The sequence below is a fragment of the Balaenoptera musculus genome, chromosome 11, assembly GCF_009873245.2.
Source record: "Balaenoptera musculus isolate JJ_BM4_2016_0621 chromosome 11, mBalMus1.pri.v3, whole genome shotgun sequence".
In the NCBI taxonomy this organism is placed as follows: domain Eukaryota; kingdom Metazoa; phylum Chordata; class Mammalia; order Artiodactyla; family Balaenopteridae; genus Balaenoptera; species Balaenoptera musculus.
The window spans coordinates 62,872,885-62,884,364 of NC_045795.1; the positions used below are offsets into that span (position 1 = coordinate 62,872,885).

The 11,480-nt window shown below is 47.6% G+C and overlaps 1 long non-coding RNA gene across 1 annotated transcript; it reads right to left on the bottom strand.

Annotated features, from left to right (window-relative positions):
• Positions 1 to 610: 610 nt before the first annotated feature.
• LOC118903108 lies at positions 611 to 4,744 on the bottom strand. The gene is made up of 3 exons (XR_005021715.1): positions 4,011 to 4,744; positions 3,048 to 3,132; positions 611 to 1,561 (listed from the first exon to the last, which is right to left on the bottom strand). It is a non-coding gene; the product is annotated as an uncharacterized LOC118903108 (long non-coding RNA).
• Between the last annotated feature and the right edge of the window lie 6,736 nt (positions 4,745 to 11,480).

The following is an 11,480-nucleotide window of genomic DNA, read 5'->3' on the forward strand; positions in this document are numbered from 1 at the left end:
AAAGAAAGAAATGAAAGCAGAAGAGGGAGCTCACAAATCTTCTAAGTGATACAGCACTTCTAAGCCACACAATTATGTCTTATGCTCAATGTGTGATGTAAACGAACCCATCACAGATTAGTCCCAGTTGCACAAGGAGCCCTCCATGCACTAGGAATCAAAAGACAAGGGAGAGGGCTTCCTTGGTGGCGCAGTGGTTGAGAATCTGCCTGCCAATGCAGGGGACACGGGTTCGAGCCCTGGTCTGGGAAGATCCCGTTGCCGCGGAGCAACTAGGGCCGTGAGCCACAACTACTGAGCCCGCGCGTCTGGAGCCTGTGCTCCGCAACAAGAGAGGCCGCGATAGTGAGAGGCCCGCGCACCGCGATGGAGTGGCCCCCGCTCGCCGCAACTAGAGAAAGCCCTCACACAGAAACGAAGACCCAACACAGCCAAAAATAAAATTTAAAAAAAAAAAAAAAAAGACAAGGGAGAGATTATCTATTGTAATTCCAAATCACTCTGGTCTGTTTTTATTTGGAAAAAGAAAAAAAAAAAGCCGTGATAAATCATGTAATCAACGTCAATCAGAAAAACTGACATTATTATAGGATTTACCAGACTAGCCCATCAAAATAAAATCCATGTGCTATGAAAAGAAAATCAAATCTTGTTTGGTATTGTGAAAAGTAAGATGTTCATTTTTCTATAGTACTTGGACATTTGGATAAAGGGTGTTTCCCCCTCTAAAGTGTGTCCCGGTTGTACAAATGCATCAGTTATAAACAGAAATGTCGACAGTCCCACCAGATAAAAGATGGTTAGATCCTTTGCATAAGACCCTTGCCTTGAAGCTTCGGCTCTCTCTCCACTCACAGCTGCTGAGTCTTGGCTCCATCTCTGTCAGCACAGGCACATCTTAGCCAAGGGTCAGTGTCGTCCCCAAGTCCAAGACTCCTCCGTCTCTGGGCAGGGGAAGGAGGAGGGAAGTACACAGAGGGAGATAAGACTAACTGCTTTGTAACTCCATGAGCCCCTAAAAGCCCCAAGTGAGAAGCATCAGGCGATTGCAACGAGTGATGTGCCCTCCAGCCTGGGAAATGCATGGAAGCTTACTCTTTTCTCTGCAAGAGTCACTCAGAGCAGCTCTTTGGAGCTAGTTCTGAATTCAGCTGTGCCTCATCTCACTTCTTAGGAGAGGGAATAACAGCTGCCAGGTGTGAGCTGGTCTGCAGGGCAAGCAAGCACACCTAGTGTGCAGAGTTGGAGAGACTGCACCTTCTCCCCATATGGCCATGTTACCAGTCCCTAGCCTCCTTCCAACTTGAAACTGCTAGGTGGGCAGACCTGACTGATGTTCTTTGAGATGGATGTGGTCCTTCCCTTGGCGTCTGTCAATCACTGGGGCAGGTGCTCTCACTGGGAAGCAAGTTGTTCCAACCGCCCATTGAAAAATGGCCAAAAGGAGGTTCAGAGCCATAGGCAGCTCAACAGATACATACATACACCCATTCAAGCGTGCTCCTGTAGATCATGTAGCGGCTCGGATAATTTTTTTGAAGGGCCAGTTTCCCCTTTGGACCTGGAAGAAATCAAGTGAACCCTTTCCTGGTACACAGGGAGAAAAGCCTCCTTCTTGGGTGGGGCCTCTGCTGGGAAGAGGAGGAGTGGTGAGAAAGAAGGGCCTTTAAACAGGATGGAGAAGAGCAGGAAACCGCAGACACACCTTTTCAGGCTGCCAAGAGCTGGCCATCCAAACCTTGGTCTTTTTCCCAACACAGTGGGTTTGGACTCTGACAGCCTAGAAGCAAGTCTCAGCCCCGCCCATTGCCAGCAAGTCACCTTAAAGGCCTGTGCCTCCACGTGCTGTGGGCAGAATGAGGGCCCGGGCAGTCTGTTCATCGTTGTCCCCGTGGTACTGGTGCCAGCATGTAAGTGGTGCTCAAGAAATGTTTTGGAAGGGAGTGGGGGAGGTCCTACCACCATGCTTCCCAGTAATCACCTCTCTTCCTGTAAGTCTCTTCCAAATATTTCCCCTGGGCTGCCTTGCTGCAGCGTGTGCTAAACACTCCTCGCCAAACCACAGGGCAGTGCTGAGCACGTGGCCTGGTTCTATAGCAATGGCTTTAGAAAGTAGGCAGATTAAAGGGGGGAAAGTGGCGGGGGGGTGGTGGTGGGATGAACTGGGAGATTGGGATTGACATATATACACTAATATGTATAAAATGGGTAACTAATAAGAACCTGCTGTATAAAAAAATAAATAAAATAAAATTCAAAAAAAAAGAAAGTAGGCAGATTAGGTTCTCATTTTAATTGGATTATTAAGAGGGTTGTATCCCTTCCTACTTTCCTTCCTTTTGTTTATTTATTCTTCTGCAGTTGTTTTGGCAAAACATTTGAGTTCAACCCCCACAGAGCAGTGCTGAGTAACTTGAGTTCACACCTCAGGGCAACTCATTCAGCCCCCAGCGCCCTTCCGCTCCGCTCCTGAGCTGGACACGTGGCGTGGCAGGAGGTGGCCAGGCTCACCCAAGCCTTTCTGTGCCCCGCCTCCACCTCGGGAGATATTTGGATTAAAATCCAATAGCTGATTTCCCTGAATATGTCAGGGGTAGCTCACTCTTTGTTGCTCTTGCCTGAAAACAATGTTTGCACCTGCCCAAGGTGGTGGCCCCAGCAGGTAGAGGGGTTCATCCTTCCCCAAGGTGAGGGCAAAGACCAGGCCCACCTCCTGGCTCCCAGGCTGGAGGCAGGAGGAACAGCAGCTGCCTGGGACTCCACTCTCTGCCCCAGCTGGTCTCTTCTGACCCACCAGGATAGCAGCCCTGTGTCCCGGAGCCTGAAAGCCCAGTCATTCCCTCCCTGAACTCAGCACCCCAACTGTGGGCTCCCCCACTTTGACGTGAATGGGGGTCCCCTCAATGAGGGCTCACCCTCACCATTTGGGGCCCCACTGAGAGGTTTTCTTTTCAGAGACCCCTGGCCTCTCTAAGGTCACCCCTCCCGACACCTTCCATCACAAGGTCTTTCTCATCCTAGTGTTGGTTTATTGTCGTCATACTTACTTGTGTGTTGTCTGTGTTGCTCCACAAGGACAGGGATTTGAGTTCCATGAGGCTGAGATCTCTTGTGCTTTGTTCACTGCTGTATCTAGAAAAATGCTTAGCACATAGTAATGTAACCAAGCAGGACCCTATGGGGCCTTCCTGGTACAGACCCCCCCCCCCATGTCCTCCACCTGCCTCTTGTTTGTAGTAAAACTTTAGGCTCCCAGGCCTTCCCCAAGTTCCAAAGAATAAATTTAATCAGAGAAGTGAGAAAATGAAGAAACAAAGGAAAACAGTCAAGCAAGACAAAATAATAATAGTTTAGCCATTAAACAGTCAGGGAACTTTAGTTCCTTCTCAAGGGCTATAGATAGTATTCTGAGCCATGTCCTTTGAGCTGTTTTGCAGACACTGAAAACCTCACCAGGGGGAAGAAGTTAACTCTATGCTGACTACCAGCACATAGACCCTAGACCTATAGGAACCAGAAGGTTGATGATGTTGACTCCCAATTACCTCACCACCAACCAATCAGAAGAATGTCCATGAGCTGACTACACACCCCTCAACCCTCTCCCTCACTCTGTCTTTAAAAACCTTTTCCTGAAAGCCTTTGGGGAGTTTGGGTTTTTTAAGCACTAGCTGCCTAGACTCCTTGTTTGGCACCCTGCAATAAACGTTGCACCTTCCTTCATCACAAACCAGTGTCAGTAGCTTGGCTTTACCGTGCAAGGGCAAGTGGACCCAAGTTTAGTTCGGTAACAGTAGGTGACAAACAAATCATTGAAAGAGTAAGTGAAGGAGCCCTGTCCCATATTGTTATCTTGAAAGGTTTTGTGTTTGGGGCTCTTACTTCTTTAATCAGGGTTTCAGCTGTTTATTCAGCTACCTTATAAAACAGTGTTAGGCCCCACCAGAGCCCTCAGCCAGCTGAAGGGGCAAGGCAGGTGGCCTAAGGTCATACTCAGAGTCACACGTTACCTTTCCTCCAGCTGCTGTCATGACAACGGTACAGCAGTGACTGAGCATCCACCAAGTCCCCTGGGACCCAGGAGAGGCCTGGACCAGGCACAGGTGAGGAGTAAGGAAGTTGGCCAGATCCTGAGCCCGCCTGGCCTCCAGGGCTCGGTACCGCCCACTGCTTCTGAGCTGAGTGGCTCAAGGTAACTGCCGGAGCTGCTGCTGTCACCTGCAGAGGGAAGATGAGATGTGCCCAGCAGGGAAAGTGCCTGGGGTTGCCATCGGTCATCGGTAAACCAGCTGTCCTTGTCTTTATCTTCATTGCACATAAAACCAGTCTTTATTAGGCAAATGCCATGGATAAAATGTGTGGTATCACAAATATATAACCAGGCGTACAGCCAAGGAGGCATTCGGTCACCAAGGGGCCAGGCAGTGGTGACTGATCAGAGTTTCGAGTCTGTACTGCCTTGTATGGAAACTTTCTTAACAAGGCAAACCACCTCTAGAAACTCTGAACAATGATGGGTTCGCTGTGGAGAAAACCCAGTGGCTCCATGACCATGGGCAGACATTAATTCTCTAGATCTCACTTTCCTTGTGTCTATACTGTGGATGATACCAATATCCACGATCGAAGGATTATTGTGAGGATGACGTGAGAGCAAAAGCAGGCAGGGGCCCCGCTAGACTGAGTCCTGCACCCAGTAAGGACACAATGCCTCATTCAGAGTCAGGACTCAGGACAGTGCAGGGCAGGGACTTCACGCCCAGCAATGCCCAGGATCCGCCTCCAATGCAAGAGACATGGGGGTGGGAGGAAGTGACTCAAAACCTAAAACCAGTTCACGACCCCTCTGTCCCTCCCTGGCCATGAGGCCCCGGGGCACATCACATCACTTCTCAATCTCTTACCAGTGAGTTGAGACCAGCTGACACACGGGCTCCAAAATCTCTGTGGCTCTGACTTTTTGCGTTTCTCAAAGCGTTTGGAACGAAGTGCAAGATGGTTTCTGACTTGTCGCCCAAGAGCCCAAAGCCAACGCCAAGTGACCCCAAGTGACCTTCACAGACCCCTTTCTGCCTTCTCCCCAAGTTCCTGAACCTGACAAGCTTTCTCACTGCTTCCCAAGGCTTTTTTTTCTTTCTGTTTCCTTCCTGACTTCTTCGGCTGCTCAACTTTCCTACTTGATGTGCTTTTCCCAAACTCTCATGTTAGCACCTTCATGGCCCCAACTCCTCTCATTGGAGTTTTCCATCCACATTACACTTTTCCCCTTTCTTTTTCAGAGTGAGATCGAGATGCTGTTCTCACCCTCGAGATCCTGTTTCAGCTCTTCGACTGCTCCTCACTTGAAGCGCCTGGTGTTTGGACCACATTCTAGGCGTCTCTAGTCCGTGCCGACTCCTTTAAGATGTGCCGTAAAATATGAACTAGAAGGGGATCAGCTGGCAAGTGGGTTTTGCGGTTTCCTTTTCCTTCTGTGGTCTGTAGTTCTCCCAGTCAGCTTTCTGTAGGTTTGCTGAACATGGCCTGGCAAACTGGGACCTGTGCTGGAGGACCAGAAGGAGCACCCTGGGGGTGAGGACCAGGGGCTGCTGTCCTAGCAGTGAGGTCCTGGAGCAAGTCAGTCCAGCGCCGCAGGCCCTCCAGGTCCCCCAGGGTCACCAAGGCCCCTCTGGGCAGCAGATAGTCTGTCTCCTGTCAGGGAGAGACACAGTCTGACCAGCTTGGACTTTGCCCCACACCCAGAGGAGAGGCAAGCCCCCCCCTCATGGCTTCTGGTCAACTGCCTTCACCTGGAAGTTTAGAGAATGAAGCCCAGATCCACTCCGTTCCCTGTGCATCTCAGGAGAACATGATGCCCAGATAGCCTTCAAGGTAGCGGTGTTACCCAAAAAAAGTGCAGAGAGGACAAGGAAGGCAGGACAAACATGTGTGCCACCATCTTCCCAGAATCCAGGGCTGCGTCTGTATTCTTCAGGGCAAACTGACCACCCACCTACCTCACCACCCTGGTGTCTTGCCCAGACTGCACGGTGAGACTGGTCTCTTCATTCTCTGGGGCAGGTGAGGCCCAGGTACCTGAGGAAGTCCTGGTTTGCTCCTCTTCTAGGCCTTGCAATGTGATGGGAGATAAAGACAAATTATTTAAGTTCCTAACACCCTCTCTCCCCAGATATTTTAAGGTAGAACTTCATAGACTAACTAATGAGAGTGTTCTTCATTTATTTATTCTTAGGGTCAGGCCTTTCTTTATGTGCCTGTTGCATTTTTCCTACTTCCCTTCTTTTTTAAAATTACAAAAAAACTTGTGCCTGCCCAACACTATTTGCAGTGCACGGTTGTACGCGAGGCAGGACGTGCAAGGCAGAGCGGGGAGGCTTCCGCAAGCTGTATGGACTCTACTCCTAGTGGATTTGGGTTTGCAGAGTGCTTTCACCACTTCCCCTGCCGTGTTGCTGCGGCAAACCCCGAGGAAGGGACCGTGGAAATAGGACAGGTGGTGCTCCTACCGCAGGTGAGCCCGACCCTCTGTTCACACACCACAGGGGCCTCTGCAGCTCTGCGAATCCACAGTTCCCGGAGCTGGATTGAACCCCTGCCCAGGCTTCATCTGCCCAGTCCTGAGCCCACCCAACAAGTCACCAAACTGTGGCCCCTGATGGCTGGTGTGGGATCTACACTGGGTTGGCCCCCTGCCCCCGTCTCAGCATAGAGGGTACTGGGCGTGTTCAGGGAGAGACCCAGAGGCGCTGGGATTCTGTGAAGCTGAGCGCAGCGAGGGTAAGGTGCATGGGCTTAAACACCCCCTCCCTACCCTGGGGCTCTCCTGACACATCTAACCATCCTTACCCTGCACACAGGACAGAGGCTCCTGGAATTTTTATCTTTTATGGGGTGTTTGGTTGGCTTCCAGCTCTTCACTGTCTCTGCAAAGATCATCCTTATGCCTGTATATTTGTACACTTGTGTAATTGCCTTAGTGGAATTGTAAAAGTTGGACACGAACTACCAAATTATCCTTAAAAATATTTTTTTGATTATAAACGTAGGCCTTCTTATAAGTCTGTGGTGAAAATAAGCTCCTAGAGCCTTTGTTAGGACAACCTGGTGGGATTGCCCCCAATTTACGTGGGGTACACTTTGAATTTATCCCCCCCCAAAAAATTGCACATGTACGTATAAAATTCTAGGAATAACCTAAATGCTTATAAATAAGGGAACGATTAAACAGGTATCGTGTATCCATAACAAGCTATATGGTACATCTTAACATGTACCGGTTAAAAAGACAGCATGAATCTATATGCATAGACTTGGAAAGAACTTAAGGGTAAAACATATGTGTATAACATTGCACTTATATTTAAAAAGCCACATGTCTTATTTCTACATATATTTGTACATATACCTAGAAAAAGGACCAGGAGACACATCAAATTCAGGAGTGGTTGTACCTGAAAAGGAAAGTGGGATTGAGTTGGGGCAAAAGGATGTGGTGGTGAAGGGGGGCATTCATGTCTAATTCTAGGTATCTCTGTGTTCTTTCAACATTTTATACCAACACAACAAAACAAAAAACAAACAAAAAAAAGCATGCATATGTTACTTATTATAAAAATAAAGCAACTCATTAACCCTAATAAATTGATGTAATAGTATGTTTTTAAGCTTACTTTTCCACCAAATGACTCCGAAAGTGCCTGTTTTCCCACATCATCTCAACATTGGGCATCAGCCCTTTTAATCTTCAGCAAATACTTTAGTCTAATATTACATTATTATTGTCATTAGCATTGTTTGAAAATGAGGCTGAACGTCTTTTTGTGTGTTTATTGATTACCCGTACGTATTTCTCCTTCATGTCCTTTGCCTAATTTTGTATTAGATTATCTCTTAAGGATTTACATTAACCTTCTGTCTGTGTATATGTAGCCTCCAGGCCTGTGCTGCTTTTCTATTGGCTTTTTATCCCCACAATGCAGTGTAATGAAACAAATACTACTCATTGGGGCAATTCATTTAACCCCTCTGGTTCTTAATGTTCTCATAATTGCTTCTAATACTCATCCATCTATCGTGGGCTTACTCTGCTAGGAACTTTGCTAGAAAACTTGTACACACATGATCCCATTTGATGCTTTCAACGATAGTGTTGGGTAACTATTATTACCTCTATTTCACAGAAAAAGAAACTGAAACTCAGAGAGGGTGACTAACCTGCCCAAGACCACACAGCTGGTAGGTGAAGATAGATTCCAACACTGATTCCACATTCTAGGCCCTTAAATCCCATACTACATTATAACTCTTCATCCCCAGCCCCATCTCATCCCAAACATGTGGGCTTGGATCAAAGTAAATCTACTGTTATTGATTTTCTTTAAGCTAAAAACATTTAGTAGGGGGAAAAATAAAACATGCTCACTATATGCAAAGCATTGTCCTAGGTGCCTGGGGCAAACACACCAGGACACACAAGACATAACCCCCACAGACCATGGTGCCCGTAGCCTGGGGTGTGAAGAGACAACTACACAAAGGGAAAAAGCACAGAGCAGGAGGTGCTGAGTATGGAGCAACTGGAAATAGTCAAGTTCACCATTCAAATCTGAAACAATAGTATTATCGCTCTGTGGGGTATAAAGCCCCATTTTATGCAGCAGGTCACATCTCATCGCTACAGTGAGCAGACCGTTGACAGGAAATCCTGGAGAGCACGCGGTCCTGACTGTGGGTGGAGGGAGGGCCTCAGGTCCAACTGCTGGCATCACCACTGTGCAGAGGCGGCCCTGGCTGGGTGCTGGCTCACGGATCACCAGCTGCACTCCTGACAGAGGGCATCAGCACGCCGCTCCCCGCACACATGTTCTCACTCACCCACATCCTGGGCGGGGAGTGGAGGAGGAGTTCCATCACACTGTTACCAGCCCGACCCCCTCTCCATGCAGCCAGCCTAGGGGCTTTTTAAACATAAGCTGATTTAGCATCAGCTCTCTAGCTGCTGCTCTGTGGGCCGCCTCCACCTTTCCCGAGCTGTACCCTTGAAACAGTAAGGACGTGCTTGGCAAGAGGTGCCTGGACTCAGCAGCCTCATTTTTAGTGTCTGGAAAGACCTCATAAAATCCTTGCCCAAAATAATCTTCCCCATGCCACTGCCAGAAAATCTTCCCCTACTCTCATTTTTCTTTAGAGGATGACAGGGAAGACTGGCGAAAATGCTGGTGTAATCCAGGCAGCTCACTCACTGGCACCCCCTCCCTGCCAAGTAAGAACAGCTTCTCCGAAGGTGATGGAATATGGATCAGATTCATAAAGGGGTGGAAAAGGTCAGGCCAAGAGAGACACAAGCCCAGGCCCTGTCAATTTCACAACTCTTATCTTCTGCAAGGCATGTTTCTAAATGAGGTTCTTAAAGGTAAACCTCCAGGCGGACAGATAAATGCATCACAAAGCGAGCCCGTGGTCCTGACCACATGAAGGCATTTGAAGCCTCAGAGGGAAACTTCTGTCAGCATTTGCCGTGGATGTCTCTTAGAGAAATTCCAGTTCCCGGCTCTGTATCAGTTGGCGTCTGCTGTGAGCAAGGGTCTTGGAAAATCACTGACCTATGGGTCAGTGATTGTCAAGTCCTGTTCTGTTTCTGCCCAGGCTGCCTGGCACTCAGGGGCCGGCTCACAAACATTATCCTCCTTCACCAGAGGAGCGGCATCATTTAGGTCACTTCCCAAGCTCATCTTACACCTTTTGTCATCTTTGCCGCACTTCTTATCACTTCTCCTCACCCTTGTTGATAACCCATTAGACAATGTGATTGAAAGCACTTTGTAAATTAAAAAATGTCCTACAAAACCAGTATTAAACGCTTAGCTATGCAGGATCACAATCATGACTCAGGGCTCCTGACCGCTCCACGAGGTCAAGTGGAGCCTGGAAGTAAGGAATCAGGCCTGGGAAAAGAATTGCTGAGAGAAGATAGAGGGAGATGAAAGATGTTCAGCTGCTTCCTATTTAACAACCCATGGGTCCTGGTGAAGGAGCACAGGTTTAAGGTTAAAGCCACCCAGAGATGGCAGAGTCAGGGACAGAGCCCTGCAGTAGACTCCTAACACAACCTCCAGACTTCTCTTGGATTTGGCCCAGCCATACAGAGACCTCTTTGCTTATGGTGACCATATTTCACAAACTGAAAAAAGACAGATCATAATCTTTAAGTAGCATCATCCTCAAGGGATAATAGGCTGGAATATTTGCAGTCAGGACTTTCCTCAAGATGCTGTGTGGGAAAGTCATCATACCTTTGTAATCTTGGCCATGTGCACCCCTTTTAACTGTCTGTGCTTGGTGGTATGGTCTGTGGGCTGTACACTCATCAGAGTTTCTTGTTTCCCATTCAATGCTCGGCCACATCTTAACGGAGATTGCACAGCTAATGAAGATGAGCTGTCAGGAATCACTTGGAATAAACTGGATTCCAGAACCCACAGTGCTAAAATCCAAGCCCTCACTTTCTGTTGATCAAACCCCAACAATCCCACTCTATTTGGACATTTATTTGGTCATCTGTTTTTTTAATTGACCACATTGGCTAGAGTCATTTTCTATTTAAGTATCAAAGATTTAATTTTGAATCCCCTACCCTCCTCCCTATGAAGATGCCCAGGGATGTTGACATGTCTTAGTCAAGTATGGCTCAAATGACACAATGTTAATCGTGTTTTATAAGGCTAGTTACTATTTATATTCTGTGTGCCTAATATATGGGCCAATTTCAACCAGATACAAACATACCAGCTTTAAGAGCACCTGCAGGCTTTGAGGTCAGACTGCCATAGGTTTGAGCCTCAGCTCTGCCACTTACAGCTGTGGGATCATGGTCATGTTGTTCAGTCTTTCCCAGACTCAGTTTTCATGTCTATAAAACAGGGACAAGAACCTCATGTGAGGACAGTCAGTGAAGAACCACAATATAACATCAAATGCTTCACAATATAACATACATAAATATTAGTTTCATCTTCCCCTACCCTCTCTCATAGAAAATTAGTCTCCTCTACTTAAATTCAAACATTCTATCTTCTTACTAATTTTACATTCCTTCCAAATAGTAAACAACGGGATAACTAATATGTCATGTGTAAAGCATTGTGAGCTTTTGCAGGGAATGGAACTCACTCCATGGAGCATTAGGAAGAGAGACCATCATTACGTTAACAGGAAAGTTCGGGGCTACCAGCCCTGGGAAGGCCTTTCCTGGTCCAGTCAGCTTAACCCAGAAAAGCAGCCAAATAAGGGCTAGAAACATCATGCAACCGACATAAATACTTCCAGTGTTGCAAAACCCAGGTTAGTAAGAGGTTGGGATCAGCTAAAGAAATGTGTTGGCTCCCCAATTTCTGCCTTATTGACCTTGAACTTGCCTGTAAAAGGCCTAACATTGTTGAGGGGCAGTACTTGCAGCTCAGCGTTGAATGAAAGCACCTTCC